The following is a 26149-nucleotide window of genomic DNA, read 5'->3' as shown; positions in this document are numbered from 1 at the left end:
GACCTAATAGGCTATTATGTAACAATATTGAGAGCAAGTCGCAGTTTATCTTGTAACTTTGGAAGTTTAGGCTATGGTGTTAAGAGTAGGTCACACATTTAGTTATTGTGCATTCATTCACAAGTGTAGAATCTCCACGCTTGAAAGTTCACCGGAGGAGTCCGGAGGAGCCCATGGCTTTTTGTCCACGGCACCATCTTGCACTCTGTTGCGCGTTATGCCAAGTTGCTTGTAACAGGAGGAGAGGGAGGGAGGAAAAAGGTGTTAGTGTGTGTGCATGCGCGTGCGCGCGATCGTGCGTGATTGGGTACATGCTTTTTATAGCCTACTGTATTATTCTCTGAGAAAATGTAACCAATACTTTCTCAGATTTTGCATAATGCATTCTACAGTACACATTACACATTACCTGTGGTCCACCCACCTTACCTACAATATGTAATTGAGGTTATTCTCTAGTCTAGTGCCTGACATTAGGCAGACGTTTTGTGGTTTTAGAAAGTAAAAAGGATGTCAGGGAACTCTTTGAATATGGCGTAAAGACAGGTGTTTGAACAACCAGCTGATTTATAGAGTGATGGTGTTATGGTAATTTTATACAATGCTGAATACCTGTTGTGTGATGCAATGATCCGTCACATACCTTGGTGTAAGGGTAATGGCCAGCCATATACCTTGGTGTAAGGGTAATGACCAATGTTATGGACGTTGATTTCAGGCTCTTTAGAGGGGTAGCCAGTGGTTAGCTATTCCCTATTTGCTCAGGGCATCAGAATCTTAATGAAGTCACTAATTGATCTGCTACACCTGGAGGGCATTTTCAGACTCCATGGGTCACTTCATATGTGGATGTTAAAGTATAAACAGAACGTTTCAGTTGTCCTAAACTCAACCTCCCCCATCCCCTGTTACCAACATGACGTTTTGCATGTGTCAATAAATAATGATGATATAGAAATAAAGCAGGAGGAAGGGAGGAGGAGATTGCCAGGGATGGGGGAACCAAAGAGAGGAGAGGGAAGGGGGAGGAGGAGGGGGAAGAGGAAGTGGGGATATCTTTAATTAATAGCCCAGCTGTAGTAACGACTCCCTGTCCGACGGTTAATCACGTACGGCCCGTGAACTATGGGAGGCCATGCCGGCTGATTCTAGGAACTGTCTCCTTAGGGCGATATATTGCCTGGCATCACAGGCTAGGCCTCTGCTTTTATTAGTGCACCCCCCTTCGCAGCACCGCTCTCATATTATAACTAGCTGGATGCAATAGCTCTCTCGCTGGCTAGCTGGTTGGCTATAGACAGTATATATATACACCTCTTCTCCCAGCCAGCCCAATATCCCCACACCTTCCCACAAGCAGAGGATGTTTGTTGAATGTTGGGTTTTGTTTAAAGTTATTGTAAGGTTATGTCTGAATGTTTTAATGTAGGTAAATAATATTTTTTGGTAACTTGTTACTTACAGCCAACAGGTATAGTGCTTTATTACTTGTTATAAGCATGTATAAGCCTTTATAATGTGTTATTAGAAAGCTTAAAATATTTGACCGTGTCATAGATATGAAGGTATTATGCCATAAGGGGTCCAATCATAACCTCTCATGTCAAATAACCTTTGTATTATAACTGTAGTGGTCTACACCATGGACAGCATTCTCGTTATGTTGGTGTCATAGCATGGTTGACTAAACGTCATTGTGAAACAACATTATCATATACATGCCAAAATGGCACTGTCAAATAAAGTGTTACGATTGTGGAATTTGATGCTGCGATTTTGAGACCGACTGAAAAGCCTAGTCAGGATCATTATGAGATGATAGTAAGACATTATAACGGGTTCATACATGCTTACAACAAGTCTGGCATGCATTATAACTGCATCATAATGCTTTATACCTGTCAGCCTAAAGTAAAGTGCCAGTATTTTGGATACATCTATAAGCTGGCAAAACTTGTACGGCATCATTTTTTGACTATTGTACAAAATATAGTCCAAAAGCTCAAAGTCAAACAAGGGCAATGTTGCCCTATAAACAACTTTAGGGTTGAAGAAAGTTATTGGCTTTTCATTGGAATTAATACTGCAAGAAAATTGCACAACACTAGGGTCTTAGAACATTTGCAGCCTTTTGACACTTATTGGAATGCTCTGAGCTGGTTGATGGCTTGGCTCCTAAGGTTATTTGCCTAAATCTCAGACTCCACCCACAGCAAAACGTGTTCACTCCATTTTATCTTTCTTTTCTCTTTATCTTCTGTTTCCTCCTTTTCTTCTTTCAGTAGCATGTAACTTCTCATCGAAATACTCCTCCACCTCTCTCTTTCCTCCACATACTTTATCTGCACCTTTACTCCGTTCCCTGATTCTCCCTCGTCTCCTTCTGCTCCTTTCCTCCATATCCCATTTCCCTCTTTATTTCCCTGGTTCACAACAACCCTCAATTCATTTAGTGTGAATATATAGATGCACTTATAGATGCTATTAATATTCTACAATGTTATAGCAACATGTGACGCCACAATAATTTTTAGACAAACTCCTAGCTAGTATTTTCATTGTTGCAAAAGCCTCGGATACTACTAACTATACTATTGCAATTACCATCCCAATAATGACCCCATGTATCACTAGTAATCTAGTCTTTAGGTTGCCATCCCCTTGAAAGGGAGGGGGCTTGTAGAGGAGGCTGGGGTGGGAAGGGAACGGGCACAGAGGCGACAGCACTAGCTCTACATTCTCCCAATGATTTTATTTCTCTCCCCTCTGCGACTGGGCTGTGCTAATAGAGGCCATTTATAACCGTCACCGGCTGCCGTTGCACATGCTGAGACGGACGTCGGCACAAAGAGGGGCCGTTTCGCAATTTTTTTGCAATGCAGTATGGGAGGGAGGGTGGGGGGAGATATGGCAGCACACTATGAACCAGGTGACCTAGCTAGAATACGCCCATGTACAGTAATACACCTTAGGTCAGTGGGTCAATCCTACCATGTATGACTGTCAAGTGTCAACAATGTATGTATCGTGTATCATCAGTTGCTTTCAAATCAAATCAAACTTTATTTGTCACATGTGCCGAACACAACAAGTGTAGACTTTACCGTGAAATGCTTACTTACAAGCCCTTAACCAACAGTGCAGCTTTGGTGTAATAACAATGTAATATACGTGTAGTAACGGAGTAATTGCATGTGTTGTTACATTCACTGAAAATGTTCTCCCTTATTAGAGTTGCTTTGAGTTCGTCTGCTTGGGGTTTTCCTAGGAGTCCTTTGAGAGTGAGAGAAATACTAGGACTAGGTGTACTGATATCTTGGGGTGCTTTTTCACGAATTCAAGTGAAAGATAGAAAGAGGCGCCAGTTGGGCTCTCACCTTATTTTGTCCTAGATAATCAAATCAAACTTCATTTGTCACATGCGCCAAATACAACAGGTGTAGACCTTACCGCGAAAGGCTTACTTACAAGCCTTTAAACAACAATGCAGTTCAAGAAAGAGTTAAGAAAAATATCTGATGTTAAAATGAGGATAATATTTAAATAATCAAATGCTGTATCCAATCAGATTTGCATGTAAAAAATTATGTTTATCCCTGTACCAAACTCGTTTGCTGCAATGGCTTTGCCGCCGACCTTTTATGAGAAGATTCGATCATTGTTATATTGTAACCACCGCATGAACAACCATACCCATGGCCAAAAAGTGCTGGCAACAGCATAGTCTACCAAACTTGGGTGATTCTAAAATTACTAGATCGGCTAAGATTACGAAAACTGTGGAGGGGTAATCTATTTCTGTGTTATAATTAATACAAGAATTTGAAAGGACTCTAGATAGCAAAGGTAGTTATTTATATATATTCACAGTTAGTAAGCTACCATTCCTACACTCTTTTGCTTAAGAGAGGACAGTTAAATGACTGTAACTATACTGCCCTATCAAACAAAAAGGTAGTAACTGCTGATTGCGTGGAACTGAGAAAAATTGCTTTTATTTACCTTGGTTTCACAGTAACTTTATTGTCAATGGACAGAATGTCTGAAGGCACTGCAGTATCGTAAAGGTAATACCCCGTGGGACTCAGTGAAGGTGTTATAGGATTGGACGTTGAGAGAGAGAGAGAGAGAGAGAGAGAGAGAGAGAGAGAGAGAGAGAGAGAGAGAGAGAGAGAGAGAGAGAGAGAGAGAGAGAGAGAAAGAGAGAGAGAGAGAAAGAGAGAAAGAGAGATAGAGAGATAGAGAGATAGAGAGATAGAGAGATAGAGAGATAGAGAGATAGAGAGAGAGAGAGAGAGAGAGAGAGAGAGAGAGGTTCCAGACGCAGGATTTCACTCACGTTGCATCATCCCCTCTGTGGGCTCAGAATTTTCCACTCAGCTCCAATCGGAATGCATACTCAGACACCACATTGTGCCCTGTTTCTATGACGACGTGCCGTGATCAATATTGAGCGTTTTGTTGAGGCAACATGTGTCACCGGCGAGGTCACTTCTCGCTAAAGTCCTCCACCCAGGCGACCCACCCCACGCATCTAAATACATCCGAGACGCAAGACAAAAAAAATAGGGAGGAGAACAAGAGACGTGTTCGTAGATACGTCAACTCTCATTTGTCAGCGGGGACAATTGTCAAGGCACCTCGGCTGCTATTGACCATTATGATTGGCCGGGATAGTCAGAAGGGGCCGGTCATTAGCCCAGAGGGCCAGTTACTCACGGTGAGCGATGGCCATGTAGGAAGGAGGGGAATGTGGGGAGGGAGGAGGGAAACAGTGAGGGGGTGGAAGATTAGGGGATCAGCATTCTAACTGCTGGTAGAGAGTCATGACGGTTGTCAGGGGGGAAGAGAAGTCTCCAGAACTAAGATGTGACTCCACCCTCCATATTATGGAAGTGTTTGGAAAAGTATTTGCTAGCACTTTGCAATTTGTGTATACACGCACGCACAACCAGCAAATACACACACACACACACACATTTGTTTTCTATCCTTGTGGGGACCAAACAATTGATTCCCATTCAAAATCCTATTTTCCCTAACCCCTAACCCTTAACCTTAATGCACTGTATGCACTGTATAACTAGTTGTATACATAACTACATAATAGACCTCTGTACTACTTGCTATTGTTGAATAATCTCAAGTCTAATCAAGTAAAGGATGTATCCATATAAGAATATTGTTGTAACGGTTTTCTTCCGTTGGTGAAGGAGAGGACCAAAATGCAGCGTGGCTAGTGTTCAACATGTTTAATAAACAAAAAGACGATAACGTGAACACTATACAAAATACAAAATAACACATGTGAAAACCGAGACAGTCCTATCTGGTGCAGAACACAAAGACAGAAGACAACCACCCACAAACCCCAACACAAAACAAGCCACCTAAATATGATTCCCAATCAGAGACAACACAAAACACCTGCCTCTGATTGAGAACCATATTAGGCCAAACATAGAAACAGACAAACTAGACACACAACATAGAATGCCCACCCAGCTCACGTCCTGACCAACACTAAAACACACAAGAACTATGGTCAGAACGTGACAAGTGTGTTAATAGTCCCAATGTTTACTGGTGGTGCGATGCAAGCAAGCTTGGATGCCTTGTACAGCCTAGCCTGACACCAAGCACTTTTTTTTCTGAACTATACTTCTTTTCTTGAACTATTTACTACTCTTTTTAGAAAACAAACAACTACTTCTTATTAGTAACAAATAATGCTAGGCTCTCTTCAAACAATGGGCCTTCAGCCTAATTCAAGATGGTAAATGCTAAGTGGGATGATTGGGATGACCCAACTCTGATGATAAATGCTAAGTGGGATGATTGGGATGACCCAACTCTGACATCACCCCATTGAATCTGCCAATTCAAGATGGCACCTGTGGGTTGGACACACCTCTAACCACACCCATACCTGTAGCCTTAAAGGCATAATGCTGAATAAGCAATTATCAGTACAAAATAGTGTGAAAATGCAGGGACAGCCCTTTTATATAGATATACAATATCTCTCTGAAATATTTATGTTTCAATTAACCGCATTACAATGTTTTAGTATACTGCATACAAAATTCAAAATCTGAAGCACACTTGGTCAGCCTTAAAACTCTACTCAGCTTAGCCTTTTGATTTCCCTATAAGAGGCTAAAGAAATTGCCCAAAGTCCAACCTCCTTCTTCCTCATATTAAAATTATATTTTTTGTTTTTTGCTATTGCCATGTCATTGCTTTGGCGATTTTGAGTGGCTGAAAGCTTCCTTTAGCGCTTGTGACAACACAGAGGCGGATGCAAGATGCAAGCAACGATGGTTTAATGAAATACAGTTTACAGCAGCAACAGGACAGACAGACTGTACTCAGACGGAATCCGACCCAGGAACTATGGCGCATATACCGATGATAGCGTGCTGAGAAATCCAGGGGAATGTGTCCGGATGGGTAGGAAGGAGCCCAGAAGATAATCCACACAAGGGCGCCGAGAGAAAGAGCCCAGACACACGACACAACCTCAGGGAAGTAACAATGATCTGACAACAAGAAACACTGGTTACAGAACATATAAAGAGAAGATAAGTGATTCCAGCTGGCGCAGACAATCAGGCCGAGATTGGGAACCACGCCCACACAAACACGGGAGAGAGAGAGAGAGAGAGAGAGAGAGAGAGAGAGAGAGAGAGAGGGAGGCAGTGGATTCATGAACCGTGACAATACCTCCCCCCCCTAGGAACGCCTCTTGGCGTTCCCAGGCGAATGTACCTGTCGATTGAAATCATCGATAAGGGAGTGATCCAGAATGTCCCTAGCAGGTACCCAACTTCTCTCCTCCGGACCGTAACCCTCCCAGTCCACCAGGTACTGGATTCCGCGTCCCCTCCTTCTAGAGTCCAAAATACGATTGACAGAAAAGGTGGGTTCCCCATCAACAAGTCGTGGCGGCGGGGGAACCGGGACCGGCGGGTTAATGCGTGCCTGAAACACAGGTTTTATTTTAGACACATGAAAGGTAGGATGAATTCTCCTATACGCCGGAGGAAGCTTGAGCCGGACCGCCACCGGACTAATGATCCTGGTGACTTTAAACGGGCCGATAAATTTGGGGGCAAGCTTGTTCGAAACGGATCGGAGTGGAATGTTCTTAGTAGAAAGCCACACTCCTTGGCCAACGACATATACCGGAGGCTTCGACCGGCGGCGATCGGCCTTAGCCTTGGTGCGCGCCCCCACCCGGAGAAGAGTCTCACGGGCTCTGCTCCATGCGTGACGGCACCTCTGGATGAAAGCGTGAGCGGAGGGCACAGTGACCTCGAACTCCGTACTGGGAAAGATAGGTGGCTGGTAACCTAAACTACACTCAAACGGAGAGAGACCCGTGGCTGCCACTGGCAACGAATTGTGAGCGTACTCAACCATAGAGAGTTGTTGACTCCAGGAAGAGGGATTCTTAGAAACCAAACATCGCAACACTCTCTCCAAATCTTGGTTGGCCCTCTCCGTTTGACCGTTGCTCTGGGGATGAAACCCTGAAGACAGACTGACACTCGCTCCCAGTAACCTACAAAACTCTTGCCAAAACTTGGACACAAATTGGGGCCCCCTGTCAGAAACTACGTCCATCGGCAGGCCATGTAAGCGAAAGACGTGATCCACGACAGTTACCGCTGTCTCCTTGGCAGATGGTAATTTAGGCAAGGGAATAAAATGAGCCGCCTTCGAGAACCGGTCCACCACGGTCAAAACAACCGTCTTGCCCTGGGAGGGCGGGAGGGCGGTAACAAAATCTAGCGCGATGTGGGACCAGGGTCTCGAAGGGACCGACAGCGGTTGGAGTAACCCATCTGGAGGTCGATTAGAAGTCTTCCCAGTGGCACAAACCGAGCAAGCCAAGACAAAACTGTGAATGTCACGAGCCATCAGTGGCCACCAAAAGCGTTGCTTAACCAAAAAGCTAGTGCGGCTGACTCCTGGATGACACGCTACGTTGGAACAATGCCCCCACCGAATAACATCGGACCGACACCCCTCCGGCACAAACAACCGATTAGGCGGGCAACCGGGCGGAGGCTTTACCCCTTCTAAGGCCGTTTTGACCCTCGATTCAACCTCCCATGTGAGTGTGGAGACCACTAGGGTCCCGGGTAGGATGCACTCGGGAGTGGATGGGCGTTCGGAATGGTCAAAAATGCGAGAAAGGGAATCGGGTTTGACATTCTTGGAACCCGGGCGATACGAGAGAGAGAAGTCAAAACGTCCGAAAAAGAGTGCCCACCGCGCCTGCCTGGAGTTGAGTCGCTTGGCGGTTCTGATATATTCCAAATTCTTGTGATCGGTCCAAACTATAAAAGGTACCCCCGAACCCTCTAACCAATGGCGCCACTCCTCCAGTGCTAACTTCACTGCCAACAACTCTCTGTTGCCAATGTCGTAGTTGCGTTCCGCAGGTGATAACCGATGGGACAGGAACGCGCAAGGGTGCATCTTGTCGTCAGAAGAGGAACGTTGGGAAAGTACCGCACCTACCCCCACCTCTGAAGCGTCCACCTCCACCACGAACTGACGCGAGGGATCGGGAGCTATGAGGATGGGGGCCGAAACAAAGCGACTCTTGAGTTTGGCGAATGCAGCCTCGGCTGTATCGGACCACCTGAACGTCACTCTGGGGGAGGTTAAGGCGGTAAGAGAAGCGACTATCTGGCTAAAGTTGCGAACGAAACGCCGGTAGAAATTGGCGAATCCCAGAAACCTCTGTAGAGCCTTACGGGAATCTGGGCTTGGCCAATCCACCACAGCCTTAACCTTGTCAGGATCCATGTGAATACCTTCAGTCGAGACGATGTAACCTAGGAATGGAACGGATTGTGCATGAAAAATGCATTTCTCCGCCTTGACAAAAAGTCCATTCTCCAACAACCTCTGAAGCACTCGTCTGACGTGCTGAACGTGTTCCTGGAGAGAAGAAGAAAAAATCAGTATGTCATCCAGGTAAACATATATGAACTGATCAATCATATCTCTCAGCACGTCATTGACGAGTGCCTGGAAAACCGCTGGGGAGTTGGATAGCCCAAAAGGCATGACCAAATATTCGAAGTGCCCTCTGGGGGTGTTAAACGCGGTCTTCCATTCATCCCCCCTCCTTATGCGAACCAAATGATATGCATTACGTAAATCCAACTTAGTGAACACGGATGCTCCCTGTAACCTTTCAAAGGCTGAGGACATCAACGGTAAGGGATAGGTATTCTTCACTGTGATGTTATTCAACCCACGGTAATCAATGCAAGGACGCAGAGATCCGTCCTTCTTCCCCACAAAGAAGAACCCCGCCCCCGCTGGAGAAGAGGAAGGACGAATGAATCCAGAGGCCAGAGAATCAGAGATGTATCTCTCCATAGCCTCCCTCTCAGGAACAGAGAGTGAATATAACTTGCCTTTAGGCGGAGACTCACCTGGCAATAATTCTATTGCACAGTCATAGGGACGATGCGGAGGAAGAGAAGCAGCACGGGACTTGCTGAACACCTCCTTCAGGTCGAGGTATTCAACGGGCACGTTAGACAAATCCACTGCCTCCTCTAGAAACACAGAATCAGACACAGATGAACAAGCAGACACTAAACAGGACTCAAGACACTTGTTACTCCACATGGATATAGAGTTATGACCCCAGTCAACTCTGGGGTTGTGTTGGGTGAGCCAAGGGTGGCCGAGAACTAATGGTGCAAGGGGTGAGTCCATGAGTAGAAATGATAGTGTCTCAGTGTGATTGCCAGAAGTGATGAGTGTGATAGGTTCAGTGGTGTGAGAAATGTTGGGGAGTTCTTGACCATTGAGAGCGTTGACGGATATCTTGTGCGTGAGTGAGGTGATAGGAATCTGGAGTTTGTGAGCGAGCTTGAAGTCCATAAAATTACCCTCTGCTCCTGAGTCCAGTAAGGCTTGGGTGTCGTGCGTGTGGGTGGCCCATCTTAGTCTTACCGGGAGGAGAGTAGATGATGAGGTCTTCTCTGTGGTGACACCACCCGATAGTAGCCTCATACTTACTACCGGGCCTGATCTTTTACCGGGCAGGAGTGGATAAAGTGGCCCGCTCTACCACAGTAGAGACAGAGTCCTTGGGATCTCCGCCTCTCCCTCTCTTCCCGGGAGAGGCGAGCTCTCCCCAGCTGCATGGGTTCGTGAGCGGAGGCTGAACTGGCCGTGTTCCCGCCGCAGGCATGCCAGCCCTCCGTGTCGTTATACGGTCTGTTAGGGCATGCTCGGCGGCCAATACGACTCAGACGAGCGTCGACCCTCAAGGCTAGTTCCACTAGTCCATTTAAACTCCTGGGAAGGTCCAGAACATAGATCTCCTTCTGGATCCGGTCCCCCAGCCCATGCAGGAACATGTCCCACTGCGCCTCCTCGTTCCACTGACACTCTGCGGCCAGAGTGCGGAATTGGATGGAGTATTCCGATACTGAACGGTCTCCTTGGCGAAGGTCAGCGAGTAGTCGGGCCGCCTCCCTACCCGCCACGGCCCGATCGAAGACCCTTCTCATCTCCTCGGAGAGTGTCTGAAAAGAGGTGCAGCATGGGTCCTGGTTCGCCCACACCGCCGTTCCCCAAAGAGCCGCTTTGCCTGATAGCAGTGTGAGTACGAATGCTACCTTAGACTGTTCACGGTTGAAGGTCCGTGGCTGCAATGAGAAATGCATGGAACATCTCGTAAGAAAAGCTCTGCAATAGTCAGGATCACCTGAATAACCCTCTGGTGTCGGTAGCCGTGGCTCTAGCTGGGAATCCGGCTCTGGCGGGACGGGTTGAACTGCCGGTGTAGGTGGCGCAGCGAGACCCCTCAGATGTTGTAATTGTTGGGTCAGCTGGGATACCTGCGTCACAAGGGCTTGTACTGCCCGACCTGTGCTGGAGATGTTCTCCTCTTGTTGATCCATTCTCGTGATACTGCGGGAAATGAATTCGGTCAGACTCGTTGAACTCGCTGCATCCATGATGAGGTCAGATCATTCTGTGACAACACAGAGGCGGATGCAAGATGCAAGCAACGATGGTTTAATGAAATACAGTTTACAGCAGCAACAGGACAGACAGACTGTACTCAGACGGAATCCGACCCAGGAACTATGGCGCATATACCGATGATAGCGTGCTGAGAAATCCAGGGGAATGTGTCCGGATGGGTAGGAAGGAGCCCAGAAGATAATCCACACAAGGGCGCCGGGAGAAAGAGCCCAGACACACGACACAACCTCAGGGAAGTAACAATGATCTGACAACAAGAAACACTGGTTACAGAACATATAAAGAGAAGATAAGTGATTTCAGCTGGCGCAGACAATCAGGCCGAGATTGGGAACCACGCCCACACAAACACGAGAGAGAGAGAGAGAGAGAGAGAGAGAGAGAGAGAGAGAGAGAGAGAGAGAGAGAGAGAGAGAGAGAGAGAGAGAGAGAGAGAGAGAGAGAGAGAGAGAGAGAGAGAGAGAGAGAGAGAGAGAAAAAGAGAAAGAGAGAGAGAGAGGGAGGCAGTGGATTCATGAACCGTGACAGCACTGTTTTGGAGGGTTAAATAGTTTATATTTTCAAGGCCGTTGCGTCATCTACAGTTGAAGTCGGAAGTTTACATACACCTTAGCCAAATACATTTAAACTCAGTTTTTCACAATTCCTGACATTTAATCCTAGTAATAATTCCCTGTCGTAAGTCAGTTATGAACACCACTTTATTATAAGAATGCAAAATGTCAGAATAATAGTAGAGAATGATTTATTTCAGCTTTTATTTCTTTCATCACATTCCCAGTGGGTCAGAAGTTTACATACACTCAATTAGTATTTGGTACCATTGCCTTTAAATTGTTTAACTCGGTTCAAATATTTGGGGTAGCCTTCCAAGAGCTTCCCACAATAAGTTGGGTGAATTTTGGCCCATTCCTCCTGACAGAGCTGGTGTAACTGAGGCAGGTTTGTAGGACTCCTTGCTCGCACACGCTTTTTCAGTTCTGCCCACAAATGTTCTATGGGATTGAGGTCAGGGCGTTGTGATGGCCACTCCAATACCTTGACTTTGTTGTCTTAGGGCTAGGCGTCCCGCCAAGCTTAAATTCTTGTTCATCTAACGGCACTGTCCGATTTACAATAGGCTTTACAGCGAAAGCATGCCTTGCGATTGATTGAGAACGGTGCCCCACATCAACATATTTTTTCACCGGCACAGGCTTCATAAAATCACAAATAGCGATTTAAATATTCATTTACTTTTTGAAAATTTTCCTCTGATTTGCAATACAAAGGGTCCCAGCTACAACATGCATAGTCGTTTTTGTTAGATAAAATCCTTCTTTATATCCCAAAAAGTCTGTTTAGTTGGCGCCATCGTTTTGAGTAATCCACTCGTTCAACATGTAGAGAAAGGAATCCAAAAAGCTACTGCTAAACTTTGTTAAAGCAAGTCAAAATACACTTCTGTTTAATCCTCAGATACCCTAAAATGTAATTAACCTGTAATATTTCATGCAGAAAGAAGTATGTTCAATAGGAAAGCGATAATTGCAGGTGCGCGTCCTCTTCGTCGGGCGCGCACAGACTGATTTCCAACACTGAGGCCCAGTACTAAAAATCATAATTATTCCTCGTTTTGGAAGAAACAAGCCTGAAACCTTGAACAAAGACTGTTGACATCTAGTGGAAGCCATAGGAATTGCAATCTGGGAGCTGGAATTTGATATGCCCCTATACTTTCCATTGGAAGAGCATGGACTCTCAAATAAAAATATTTATAATACCATATCCATTGTGTTATAGTCTCATATATTATTTTAACATTTCTACAAACTTAAAAGTGTTTTTTATCCAATACTACCAATTATATGCATATCCTGGCTTCTGGGCCTGAGTAACAGGCAGTATACTTTGGGCAAGTCAGTCAGGCGGATATTGAAAAAAAAGGACCATAGCCTGAAGAAGTTTTAAGCCATTTTGCCACAACGTTGGAAGTATGCTTTGAGTCATTGTGCATTTGGAAGACCCATTTGCGACCAAGCTTTAACTTCCTGACTGATGTCTTGAGATGTTGCTTCAATATATCCACTTAATTCTCTTTCCTCGTGATGCCATCTATTTTGCGAAGTTACCAGTCCCTCCTGCAGCAAATCAGCCCCACAACATGATGCTGCCACCCCCGTTCTTCATGGTTGGGGTGGTGTTCTTCGGCTTGCAAGCATCCCCCTTTTTCCTCCAAACAAAACGATGGTCATTATGGCCAAACAGTTCTATTTTTGTTTCATCAGACCAGACGAAACCAGGACATTTCTCCAAAAAGTACAATCTTTGTCCCCATGTGCAGTTGCAAACTGAGTCTGGCTTTTTTTATGGCGGTTTTGGAGCAGTGGCTTCTTCCTTGCTGAGCGGCCTTTCAGGTTATGTCGATATAGGACTCGTTTTACTGTGGATATAGATAATTTTGTACCCGTTTCCTCAAGCATCTTCACAAGGTCCTTTCCTGTTGTTCTGAGATTGATTTGTGCTTTTCGCACCAAAGTACGTTATACTCTAGGAGACAGAACGCGTCTCCTTCCTGAGCGGTATGACGGCTGCGTGGTCACATGGTGTTTATTCTTGCGTACTATTGTTTGTACAGATGAACGTGGTACCTTCAGACATTTGGAAATTGCTCCCAAGGATGAACCAGACTTGTGGAGGTCTACAATTTTTTTTCTGAGGTCTTGGCTGATTTCTTTTGATTTTCCCATGATGTCAAGAAAAGAGGCACTGAGTTTGAAGGTAGGACTTGAAATACATCCACAGGTACACCTCCAATTGACTCAAATTAAATTAGCCTATCAGAAGCTTCTAAAGCCATGACATCCTTTTCTGGAATTTTCCAAGCTGTTTAAAGGCACAGTCAACTTAGCGTATGTAAACTTCTGACCCACTGGAATTGTGATACACTGAATTATAAGTGAAATAATCTGTCTGTAAACAATTGTTGGGAAAATGACTTGTGTCATGCACAAAGTAGATGTCCTAACCGACTTCCCAAAACTATAGTTTGTTATTTATACATTTGTGGAGTGGTTGAAAAATGAGTTTTAATGACTCCAACCTAAGTGTATGTAAACTTCCGACTTCAACTGTAAGTGTTATTGTGGTCCATGTTAAATGTTTCAAGAGCCTGATGCTTGGGGTCTGTTCAATCCTTCTGCTTGTTTCCCTGCCGTTTCAGATATAACCTCTGTTCCAGAGTGAGAGAATGCAATGCTTTCAAAATGTGGAAACCTTCTGTTGTTCACACAGTTTATTACCCCTCTTTATTTGATTTGAGAGAGATATCTTCCTCTGAAAATGCTAGTTCTCACATATCCTGCTATCGCTATCGCTTCATCTGAACAGTATGGTGTGTGTGTGTGTGTGTGTGTGTGTGTGTGTGTGTGTGTGTGTGTGTGTGTGTGTGTGTGTGTGTGTGTGTGTGTGTGTGTGTGTGTGTGTGTGTGTGTGTGTGTGTGTGTGTGTGTGTGTGTGTGTGTGTGTGTGTGTGTGTGTGTGTGTGTGTGTGTGTGTGGTGCCCATGCAGAAATCAAACCAACTGAGCCAATGGAACAACCACAATTCTTCCCCATCCCCAACTTTCTCTCTCCAACAGGACCAGTTAAAGGTTTAGGAAGGCTAAAGCCTTGAAACATTCTGACTCAGTTATATTCCACTGTAGGTCTGATGCACACATCCACTGACATTTAGAAGTTTGACTTCTTAGAGCTCAATGGAACATATAGGTCAGGCTGGGAACAGCAGCCAATTCAACCCAGGACTCAAAAGGTCTACTGAATTAGATTTATATCCGTATTGTTGTGCTGCATACTTTGTACCATAATGATGGTGATTTACTACAACCCTCTCTACTGTTTGTTAAATTATAGTGCAGGCAATCTCTCTGACATGACATTCATTGCTATAGCACATATCTGCACCGTGTAGGTTTAATTATAAGCTTTGGCAATATGTACACTGTTACGTCATAGAGAACACATGCTATATAATTATAGAGTAAGATACAAGTTCCTTTGTCTATAGGTCAGCTGTTTGTATACGGTGCATTCGGAAAGTATTCAGACCCCTTTACTTTTTCCACATTTTGTTATGTTACAGCCTTATTCTAAAATGGATTCAATTGTTGTTTTTTCCTCATCAATCTTCAAACAATACCCCATAATGACAAAGCAAAAACAGGTCTTTAGAAATTTGCACAAATGTATTACAAGTAAAAAATGAAAATATGCTGCCACAACCTAGTCTGAGGTCTTGAGCGCTCTGGAGCAGGTTTTCATCAAACAACCCCACAGCATAATGCTGTCACCACAATGCTTCACCGTAGGGATTGTGCCAAGTTTCCTCCAGACGTGACACTTGGCAGTCAAACCAAAGAGTTGTTTCTCATGGTCTGAGAGTCTTTAGGTGCCTTTTGGCAAACTCCAAGCGGGCTGTCATGTGCCTTTTACTGAGGAGTGGCTTCTATGTGGCCACTCTACCATAAAGGCCTGATTGGTGGAGTGCTGCAGAGATGGTTGTCCTTCTGGAAGTTTCTCCCATCTCCACAGATGAACTCTGGAGCTTTGTGTTCTTGGTCACCTCCCTGACCAAGGCCCTTCTCCCCCGATTTCTCAGTTTGGTCAGGCGTCCAGCTCTAGGAAGAGTGTTGGTGGTTCCAAACTTCTTCCATTTAAGAATGATGGAGGCCGCTGTGTTGTTGGGGACCTTCAATGCTGCAGACCGTTTTTGGTACCCTTCCTCTATGCCTCGACCTATGCCTCAACACAATCCTGTCTCTGAGCTTTACGGACAATTCAACTCTGGGACCTTGTATGTACAGGTGTGTGCCTTTCCAAATCATGTCCAATCAATTGAATTTACCACATGTGAACTCAAATCAAGTTGTAGAAACATCTCAACGATGATCAATGGAAACATGATGCACTTGAGCTCAATTCCAAGTCTCATAGCAAAGGGTCAGAATACTTATAGTTGAAGTCGGAAGTTTACATACACTTAGGTTGGAGTCATTAAAACTCATTTTTCAACCACTCCACACATTTCTTGTTAACAAACTGTAGTTTTGGCAAGTTGGTTAGGACATCTACTTTGTGCATGACACAAGTAATTTTTCCAACAATTGTTTACAGACAGATTATTTCATTTATAATTCAGTGTATCACAATTCCAGTGGGTCAGAAGTTTACATATGCTAAGTTGACTGTGCCTTTAAACAGCTTGGAAAATTCCAGAAAATTATATAATGGCTGTCACGCCCTGGCCTTAGTTACCTTTGTTTTCTTTATTATTTTAGTTAGGTCAGGGTGTGACATGGGGAAGTATGTGTTTTGTATCGTCTAGGGTTTTTTGTATGTTTATGGGGCAGTGTTTAGTCTAGGTGTATGTATGTCTATGGTTGCCTAGATTGGTTCTCAATTAGAGACAGCTGTCTATCGTTGGAGCCATATTTAGGCAAACACAGTCATTGGGTAGTTTGTGGGTGACTGTCTATGTCTATGTTGCATGTTAGCACTTAGTTTGTATAGCTTCACGTTCGTCAGTTTATTGTTTTGATTTTGTTTGTATAGTGTTCTTCGTTTTTTCGTCTTTATTAAAGTAAAGATGTATTGCTATCACGCTGCGCCTTGGTCCTCCTCTCTTTCACTTTACGACGATCGTGACAATGGCTTTAGAAGCTTCTGATAGGCAAATTGATATCATTTGAGTCAATTGGAGGTGTACCTGGGGATGTATTTCAAGGTCTACCTTCAAACTCAGTGCCTCTTTTCTTGACATCATTGGAAAATCAAAAGAAATCAGCCAAGACCTCAGAAAAAAAATTGTGGACCTCCACAAGTCTGGTTCATCCTTGGGAGAAATTTCCAAATGCCTGAAGGTACCACGTTCATCTGTACAAACAATAGTACGCAAGTATAAACCCCATGGGACCACGGAGACATCATACCGCTCAGGAAGGAGACGCGTTCTGTCTCCTAGAGATGAAGGTACTTTGGTGCGAAAAGCACAAATCAATCTCAGAACAACAACAAAGGACCTTGTGAAGATGCTGGAGGAAACAGGTACAAAATGATCTATATCCACAGTAAAACGAGTCCTATATCGACATAACCTGAAAGGCCGCTCAGAAAGGAAGAAGCCACTACTCCAAAACCTCCATGAAAAAGCCAGACTACGGTTTGCATCTGCACATGGGGACAAAGATTGTACTTTTTGGAGAAATGTGCTCTGGTCTGATGAAACAAAAATAGAACTGTTTGGCCATAATGACCATCGTAATGTTTGGAGGAAAAAGGGGGAGGGTTGCAAGCCGAAGAACACCATCCCGACCGTGAAGCACGGGGGTGGCAGCATCATGTTGTGGGGGTTCTTTGCTGCAGGAGGCACTGGTGCACTTCACAAAATAGATCGCATTATGAGGAAAGAAAATTATGTGGATATATTGAAGCAAGACATCAGTCAGGAAGTTAAAGCTTGTTCGCAAATGGGTCTTACAAATGGACAATGACTGCAAGCATACTTCCAAAGTTGTGGCAAAATGGCTTAAGGACAACAAAGTCAAGGTATTGGAGTTGCCATCACAAAGCCCTGACCTCAATCCTATCTAAAATTTGTGGGCAGAACTGAAAAAGCATGTGTGAGCAAGGAGGCCTACAAACCTGACTCAGTTACACCAGCTCTGTCAGGAGGAATGGACCAAAATTCACCCAACTTATTGTGGGAAGCTTGTGGAAGGCTACCCAAACTGTGACTCAAGTTAAACAATTTAAAGGGAATGCTACCAAATACTAATTGAGTGTAAACGTCTGACCCACTGGGAATGTGATGAAAGAAAGAAAAGCTGAAATAAGTAATTCTCTCTACTATTATTCTGACATTTCACATTCTTAAAGTAAAGTGGTTATCCTAACTTACCTAAGACAGGGAATTTTTACTAGGATTAAATGTCAGGAATTGTGAAAAACTGAGTTTAAATGTATTTGGCTAAGGTGTATGTAAACTTCCGACTTCAACTGTATGTAAATAAGGTATTTCTGTTTTTTATTGTAATACATTTGCAGAAATTTCTATAAACCTGTTTTCGCTTTGTCATTATGGGGTATTGTGTGTAGATTGAGGAAAAACATTCAGAATATCAATTTCAGAATAAAGCTGTAACGTAACAAAGTGTGGAAAAAGTCAAGGACTCTGAATACTTTCTGAATGCACTGTACTGTGTCTCTATACTATAGCTCTATTACTAATAAATATAAACCTTGACAGACTGTTCTTAGTAAGATTGTGGTGCAAGCAGAGGGGTGTGTGTGTGTGTGTGTGTGTGTGTGTGTGTGTGTGTGTGTGTGTGTGTGTGTGTGAGTGTGAGTGTGAGTGTGTGTGTGTGTGTGTGTGTGTGTGTGTGTGTGTGTGTGTGTGTGTGTGTTTGCCTCTCCGTGCTGTCTTGAGGTTTAGGTGACTGAATGGAATCAAAGCCTGAAATGTGTACTCGAATCAGACAAAGACATGATATGATGGCATTAAGCACAATATCATGATTGTTCACCATTTAATATACATGTAGGTGTGTGTCTTTTGGATCATACATACTTTTTTTGTAGTAGCATATACTGTATCTTGGAACTTTAAACATCAATGTGGGAACATGAAATGGGTGAAATAAAAAATAAAAATCAGGATACACGTCGAGATGTTTTCAATGAAACCTGTGGGATGCATTACAGCATATCCAATAGAAGGAATATTAGGGCAACAACAGAAGATAAATCAAGCGAAAGTAAATCAAAGCATCCGTTAAATTAGCATACATTCGTTCAATATCATGAATAATGAGCAAAATAAAGATCATATAAGCATGTGTGACAAGAAACAGGTACACAAGTTTAAACAAGCGAAAGTAAATCAAAGCATCCGTTAAATTAGCATACATTCGTTCAATATCATGAATAATGAGCAAAATAAAGATCATATAAGCATGTGTGACAAGAAACAGGTACACAAGTATAAATCAAAATAGATAAAAGCTTTTAGTAGACACAAAATATGTAGTTAAGATCAACATTGGAACAAGGAACATAGGCCTAGCTAGTGTACCCATTGGTTTCTGATCCTAGAACTAGAGAGAGTGTTGATCTCTTGTTGATCCTAGAACCAGTGACAGTGTACATCTCTGCTGTTGATCCTAGAACTAGCTACTATCCTAGAACTAGCTACAGGGTACCTGCGGTTGATTCTATAACTAGCTGCAATGTAGTTATCTATTGTTGATCCTATGGAGCAGAAGCCAAAGACTGTTGATCCTGGAACTAGCTACCTCTCTGCTGTTGATCCTATGGAGCGGAAGCCAAAGACTTAAGAGGCAAAGCTTGTGTCATTATGTGAGGTAAGATATGCATTTATCCCTCTGGGAATTAACTTGTTATACCCCTAACCGAGACTGGGGGAGTCTTTGCTTCAACTAGACTTCCTTTCCATCTCATTTCATTTCTATTTCATGCACCCAATAAAAAATGTACCAAGTTGACATGTAAAATGGAGGTCGGGAAGGCTTTAGGAATGATTTCCTTAATTATTCAAGGCAGTTTGATGCAGAAAATGGAGGACGGTGAATAAGTCATGGGGAAGTTTTCGAGGGTTCGGAGGAAGTTTGGGGGTAAGGGTAAGAGTTGGTACTACTAAGGTCAAGTCTCAATCAAATTTATGATGGATGGAATACTAACTTCAGATGTGCTTTTGGAAGGGGCAGGGTGGAGACTGAAAGAAATGAAGAGTGCATTCAGAGAGAGGTAAAGAGAGTGAAGCAGAGTGATAGAGGCAGAGAGAGAGAAAGCAAGAAACAGAGAGAGAGAGGCACAGAGAGAGTGAGGGACTCCCAAAGACACATGTCCCCCTCCCTGCAAGTAGATGGCTCCTGGCCCCGTTCCACGGCAGGCTCTGACCCCTCTGTCCTTTGATGTAATTTATAGGTTGCGTTTTGCAAGATTTAAGCACTAATCTGTGGCAATCACTGCCCTGGAAGGACAATGACCTTCCTGCAATGGGAGCAGAATTCAGCCTCGCTGCTTGAAGCCGCCCCCAGGGGTGAATAAGCAAGCGCTCACCGATGTAAGCAGCCATTTTTTACAACGTGTTAATGTTTTTGTTGTGCCTATAATAGTACCTGCTGTTTTTCTCTGCTACACTTCATGTGAACTGCTTTCAGTTGGTTATCTCCTAGATAAGTGGATATTTGACCCACATAAGAAAAAAGGGTCAAAATATATTAGGGGTTATTAGGTTTAAGGTTAGGTTGAGGAACAAGGGCGAGGTTAAGGTTAGGTATAGTTCCATTGATGTTAGGGTAAGGTTAAAGGAACGACAGGAAGGTTAGCATACTGCCGTCCGCCTCCATTCATTTCCTGACGCTTAAATATATACTGCCTTTTTAGAAATGTGGGTTTTAGTTGGCGAAGCTATGCAATGAGTAAACAATTATTTACGTGGTGGAATGTTTATTTTGAAGATAATGTATGCTGTAGTTCAAAATATATACATGATATGTGTACATGAATTAATTCATCAATGCCACAAATGCTGCATGATATCAATATTACGATTTGTGGCCCCTGCCTCAGTATAGATCTGTGTGTAAGAATATTGCTTTGTGTGTGTGTGTGTGTGTGTGTGTGTGTGTGTGTGTGTGTGTGTGTGTGTGTGTGTGTGTGTGTGTGTGTGTGTGTGTGTGTGCGTGCGTGCGTGCGTGCGTGCGTGCGTGCGTGCGTGCGTGCGTGCGTGCGTGTGTGTGTGCGTCTAATACAGTAGACTACTTGGCTCAGCGGCCTGTGGGCTCAGTTGGCTCTCTGCCTAGCCATTCAGCACATAACTCAACGAACAAGTCAGCCCAGGAATGATTTGGAAAGAAACCCTTCAGCAAATTATTTCATGGCTTCTGAGATCTCTCCCTAGCACCACTTGTAGGTTTCTAGACTAAGAAATAATTTACATTAAAACCTTTCAGTGATCCCGGATCCAGGAGCATCCTCATCAAAAAAGCTGACTAGCATAGCCTAGCCTAACGCGACAGGGATATAATTTCATGAAATCACAAGTCCAATACAGCAAATGAAAGATAAACATCTTGTGAATCCAGCCATCATTTCTGATTTTTAAAATGTTTTACAGCGAAAACACAATATGTATTTATATTAGCTAACCACAATAGCCAAACACACAACGGCATGTTTCCACAGCATAGGTAGCTTTCACAAAACCCAGAAATAGAGATAAAATTAATCACTAACCTTGAACAACTTCATCAGATGACAGTCTTATAACATCATGTTATACAATACATTTATGTTTTGTTTGAAAAAGTGCATATTTGAGGTATAAATCGTAGTTTTACATTGCAGCCACCATCACAAATAGCACCAAAGCAGCCAGAATAATTACAGAGAGCAACGTGAAATACATAAATACTCATCATAAAACATTTATGAAAAATACATGGTGTACAGCAAATCAAAGATAAACATCTTGTGAATCCAGCCAATATTTCCGATTTTTTAAGTGTTTTACAGCGAAAACACAATATAGAATTATATTAGCTTTCCACAATAGCCAAACACACAAAAACATTTATTCACCGCCAACATAGCTTTCGCTAAAACCAGCAATAGAGATAAAATGAATCACTAACCTTTGGACAACTTCATCAGATGACAGTCTTATAACATCATGTTATACAATACATTTATGTTTTGTTCGAAAATGTGCATATTTAGAGCTGCAAATCGTGGTTATACATTGTGAATACGTAGCAACAATTCACCAAAATCTCCGGAGATATTTTGGACAGTCACCTAATCTAATCAAAGAACTCATCAAAAACTTTACATAAAAATACTTGTTATATGGCAAATGAAAGATACACTGGTTCTTAATGCAACCGCTGTGTTAGATTTTTTAAAATAACTTTACTACAACCTACAGTATGCATTATTGTGAGACAGCGCTCACCTATTCTCCGCGGTGTTGGAGCCAACATATTCCACAGAAATACGAAATAACATCATAAATATTCTCCTACTTTTGTTGATCTTCCATCAGAATGTTGTGCAAGGAGTCCTAGGTCCAGAATAAATCCTTGTTTGGTTTAAGAATGTCCATTTCTTCTGTCGAATTAGCAACTTTGGCTAGCATTGTGGAGCGCACGTGTCCATCATCTCTTGGCGCATGGAACGAAAAATTACAAAATTCCCAATAAACGTCGAATAAACTGGTCAAACTCGGTTGAAAATCCTACTTTATGATGTTCTTCTCATATGTATCCAATAAAATGAGAGCCGGAGCAATTCGTAGTGTATACCGAACGCTTTTCAGAAGACAATGTGAGGTTCCCCGGCGCGCAGATGAAAACTGACAAAAGAGCAGACCTGTCACTCCAAAAGCTCTTATTCGGCCTCACATCAAGCTAGACACCCCATTCAACCTTCCACTGCCTGTTGACATCTAGTGGAAGGCGTATGAAGTGCATACAGATCCATAAATAAAAGCCAGTTGAATAGGCAGTTCCTGACACAGAGCCTCATTTTCAGAATTGTCACTTTCTGTATGGAAGTTTGCTGCCAAATGAGTTCTGTTTTACTCACAGATATAATTCAAACAGTTTTAGAAATTTCAGAGTGTTTCCTATCCAATAGTAATAGTAATATGCATATTGTATGATCTAGAACAGAGTACGAGGCCGTTTAATTTGGGCGCGATTTTTTCCAAAGTGTAAACAGCGCCCCCCTATTCACAAGAAGTTAGGACACAATGGTCCCTCCGGACAGGGCATAGTCCTACTAATTCTGGACAGAGGTTGCCAGTTCCCACTGAGTACTGGTCTGACTGAGACCTGCTGGCGATGCTTAGGATAAAAATGGCAAAATGGACCCCTATTTACATCAAAGTGAAATAAGTTTCAAGATGTAATATTACGTTGCACAATACCATTACATTAAATGTGATCTATGGGCATGTCATGCTGTACATGTACGTTAATGTTCTATGGTACAGCAAGGATCAGACACCTACTAGCCATTGTTATGATCATCTAACCAATCAATTTTACAGAGTTCCATTCTTCCACCCACATTTTCTTCCAATGCGAAATGTAAAAACTCTTTGATTCCAATCTGCATTTCAATGTCCCAATTTGTCCAAGAGGGAGTTGCAGCCTTCTAAGTGAGCTGGGTAAAAGCATCTGCCAAATGGCTAAATATTTATAATTATCTGCAGCTCAAGAGCCGATAAAAGGAGTGAAAATCGACTGCCTGTGCCAGCGGCCTCATTAGTCAGACGACAACAGAATGTCTCTCCACCGAGGCAGGGCGGGAGGATAACCCAGGTATCTTTGGCTAACAGACTTGGGCAGAACATTTTTTTATTTTATTGTTTAATTGTTAATTTCCAACTTTTCAAATCCTTGAGATAGTCAAATATAGTTTATATAGATTCAACTAAAAGGCAACTATTTTCTTTGATATTCAAATACAGGTCTCAGAAAAACAAATAATATTTGAAAGCTGTCAAGGCAAACAATGTCTACTTTGAAGAATTTTAAATATAAATAGATTTTGATTTGTTTAACACTTTTTTTGGTTACTACATGATTCCATATGTGTTAGTTCATAGTTGTGATGTCTTCACTATTATTCTACAATGAAGAAAATAGTAAAAATAAAGAGAAATCCTGGATTGAGTAGGTGTCCAAACTTTTGACTGGTTCTGTATATCCACCTCACTCTCAGAGAAATAGGTAGTTCTGCTTGGTTTTACACAGTCAAATGTGACAAATAGCCCCCCAAAAAATGATGATACATTTGTGGCATTAATATTAATTTTTTTTAATCTAAAATGAATCAGTGCAGTAATATGAGATCTGTATGTAAAACATTTACATTTGACATTTGAGTAATTTAGCAGAATCTCTTATCCAGAGAGACAGTTAGTGCCCTTATAGTAAGATAGCTTGGTGAGACAACCACATATCACAGTAAAATATACAGGACACAAAACTTAAACTTGAGCTAAACAATGGATACATATCAATCTGCAACAACACCCATTTTAATAGGCTTTAAAAATCAATGAATAAAATCTGACAACAGTAATATTTTACACACACACATGGTGTCAAAACTCTAATATGAAAAATGTGTGTATATAGCATTTTGGAATTAAACTAGATAGATTGGAATAGTATAGTAAGTTGTTTGTGCTGTTTTCATTCTATTTCTATTTTCAACAAGTAGTTCCAGATACAGCCCTGCCACGTGTTGAAGGCAAACAATAGTCTCAGAAAAGTAGTCACTTCCTGAAATCTGTATAACAAAAATACGTTTTTTAATTAGTTGCTTTCTCAGATCTGTATTCTAATAGTGTACAAAAGTAGTTACTTTCTGAGATCTGTATTAAAATAGTTTTGAAAAGTATTCACTTCCTGGTATCTGAATTCAAATATTTTTAGGGATCTTTAAATAATTGTTGTTACCTCCAAAGTAACTATTTGTTCCCCTGAAAAAACATTATTTCCACAAAGCCTAGTTAAAACTCACAACTAGGCAGTTAAAAAACAAGTTAGAAAGCCTTTTTCTCAAACCACCCGCTTTGTATTTAGAATGATAAAAGCTGCTTAATGTGCAAATGCTAATATGCTAATGTTGGATGATATCGTATGACTATGTGTTTATGAAGGAATGGCGGAATGACTCAGTGCTGTGTTTGTTGATCTTATTCATTGACATAATACAGAGGAGGGATAACTATCTGTTGTGTGTTTGCATGGTGTATATGTAAAATATGAAAATCCCTGTGTCTTTCATGTGCCCTTCCTTTAATGATTGGTGCTCCATGTCCGCCTTGCAAACATCTTAATTGTGTTAAATGGAGGAAAAAAAGGGGCCAGATTAATTAAAAGCCATTAATGAAGGATTGTGTGGGGGAGGCTGCTAGTCCCCGGATGGTGCTTTTGTACACTTTGGCAAAGCGGGGGAGAGAGAGAACGGCTTCACCTTGAAACTGAAACACCATGAAACAGGGTCATTGTGCCTCTTCCAAAAAAAAAAGCTTTTCTCTCTCTCTCTCGCTCTCTCTCTGGAAAGAATCACACACACACACACACTCCTCTGTGCTGCTGTCTCACTGCCACTCCCCATCCCTTTCTTTCTCAGTCGGCCCCCTTGTCTCCCTTTCTCTCACTCTTTCAATCTCTCACCTCACTGTATCGCTTGTTTTTCTGTCTTTCTCTCCCTCCCCCTCGCTCTCCGTCTGAACGTCAGATAAGATCACTGAGGGAGACATTAGAGGACTCTCCATCTGTGTATAAATAGTTTAGGATGAATTATTGAGGGACCTGGGGTTGCTAATAATCCCACAGGACCCATCTGACAATGACACGGAAGATGGAGGGAAAACAATTACGCAGGGTTTCTTTTTTGCAGGAATTGGATTTGAGTGGTGGAGGGAGGTAGGGAGGGGGGAGTGGAGGAGTAAGGGGGGCCTCCGGGTGTAGGACGGGATCCCCTCGCGGGTCCAACGTCTTCACTAATAAAGCAAATTAACTCTCCAGAATCAATTGGCCCAGGAGTAGCGTCATTTTCTTCCCAGGACGCAACAGGAAGTGTAATGATCCATGTTCCCTCTCCACCCCCCCCCCCCGAGACCTCCCCAAGTTGCCCCTGTTTGGAATGTCCTCTCGTCTCGTCTCCCCTGTGGAGGACGGGATAGGACAAGACGTGCCGTCTCTCTGCCGAGGCGAAATAATAGGGCAGGAAAGCAGGAAGGAGAGGAGAGGAATATTAATGGTTGTGTTTAGGGTTGTAAGTGTTGTAATGGGAGGGCAGACCAACCCCTGTGTGTCAGACTCAGACCCCTGCTCCTGTTTTTGACAAATTACTATTTTTTTGTTTTGTTTTCTTCTCGATTGTTAATGTGAAAGAACTGTGAGATGGAAAGGATTACGCTACAAAATTAGGTTGAAATATTACTGAAATATTTATCTGCACAAAGCACAAGTCCAATTGCCTGGGGAGCAACAACCTGCAAACGTAGTAAACAAGGGGCCAATGAAGGGACA

General features: G+C 42.8%; 1 protein-coding gene across 12 annotated transcripts in view; it reads left to right on the top strand.

Annotated features, from left to right (window-relative positions):
* LOC129815315 (CUGBP Elav-like family member 4) overlaps positions 1–26149 on the top strand; it is a 146516-nt gene that overhangs the window by 1021 nt on the left and 119346 nt on the right. The window lies entirely within an intron of this gene.

The sequence above is a fragment of the Salvelinus fontinalis genome, chromosome 18 (genome assembly GCF_029448725.1).
Source record: "Salvelinus fontinalis isolate EN_2023a chromosome 18, ASM2944872v1, whole genome shotgun sequence".
NCBI classification, from domain to species: Eukaryota; Metazoa; Chordata; class Actinopteri; order Salmoniformes; family Salmonidae; genus Salvelinus; species Salvelinus fontinalis.
The sequence above is the reverse complement of the archived record's forward strand: the minus strand, read 5'-3'. Positions and strand labels throughout refer to the sequence as shown.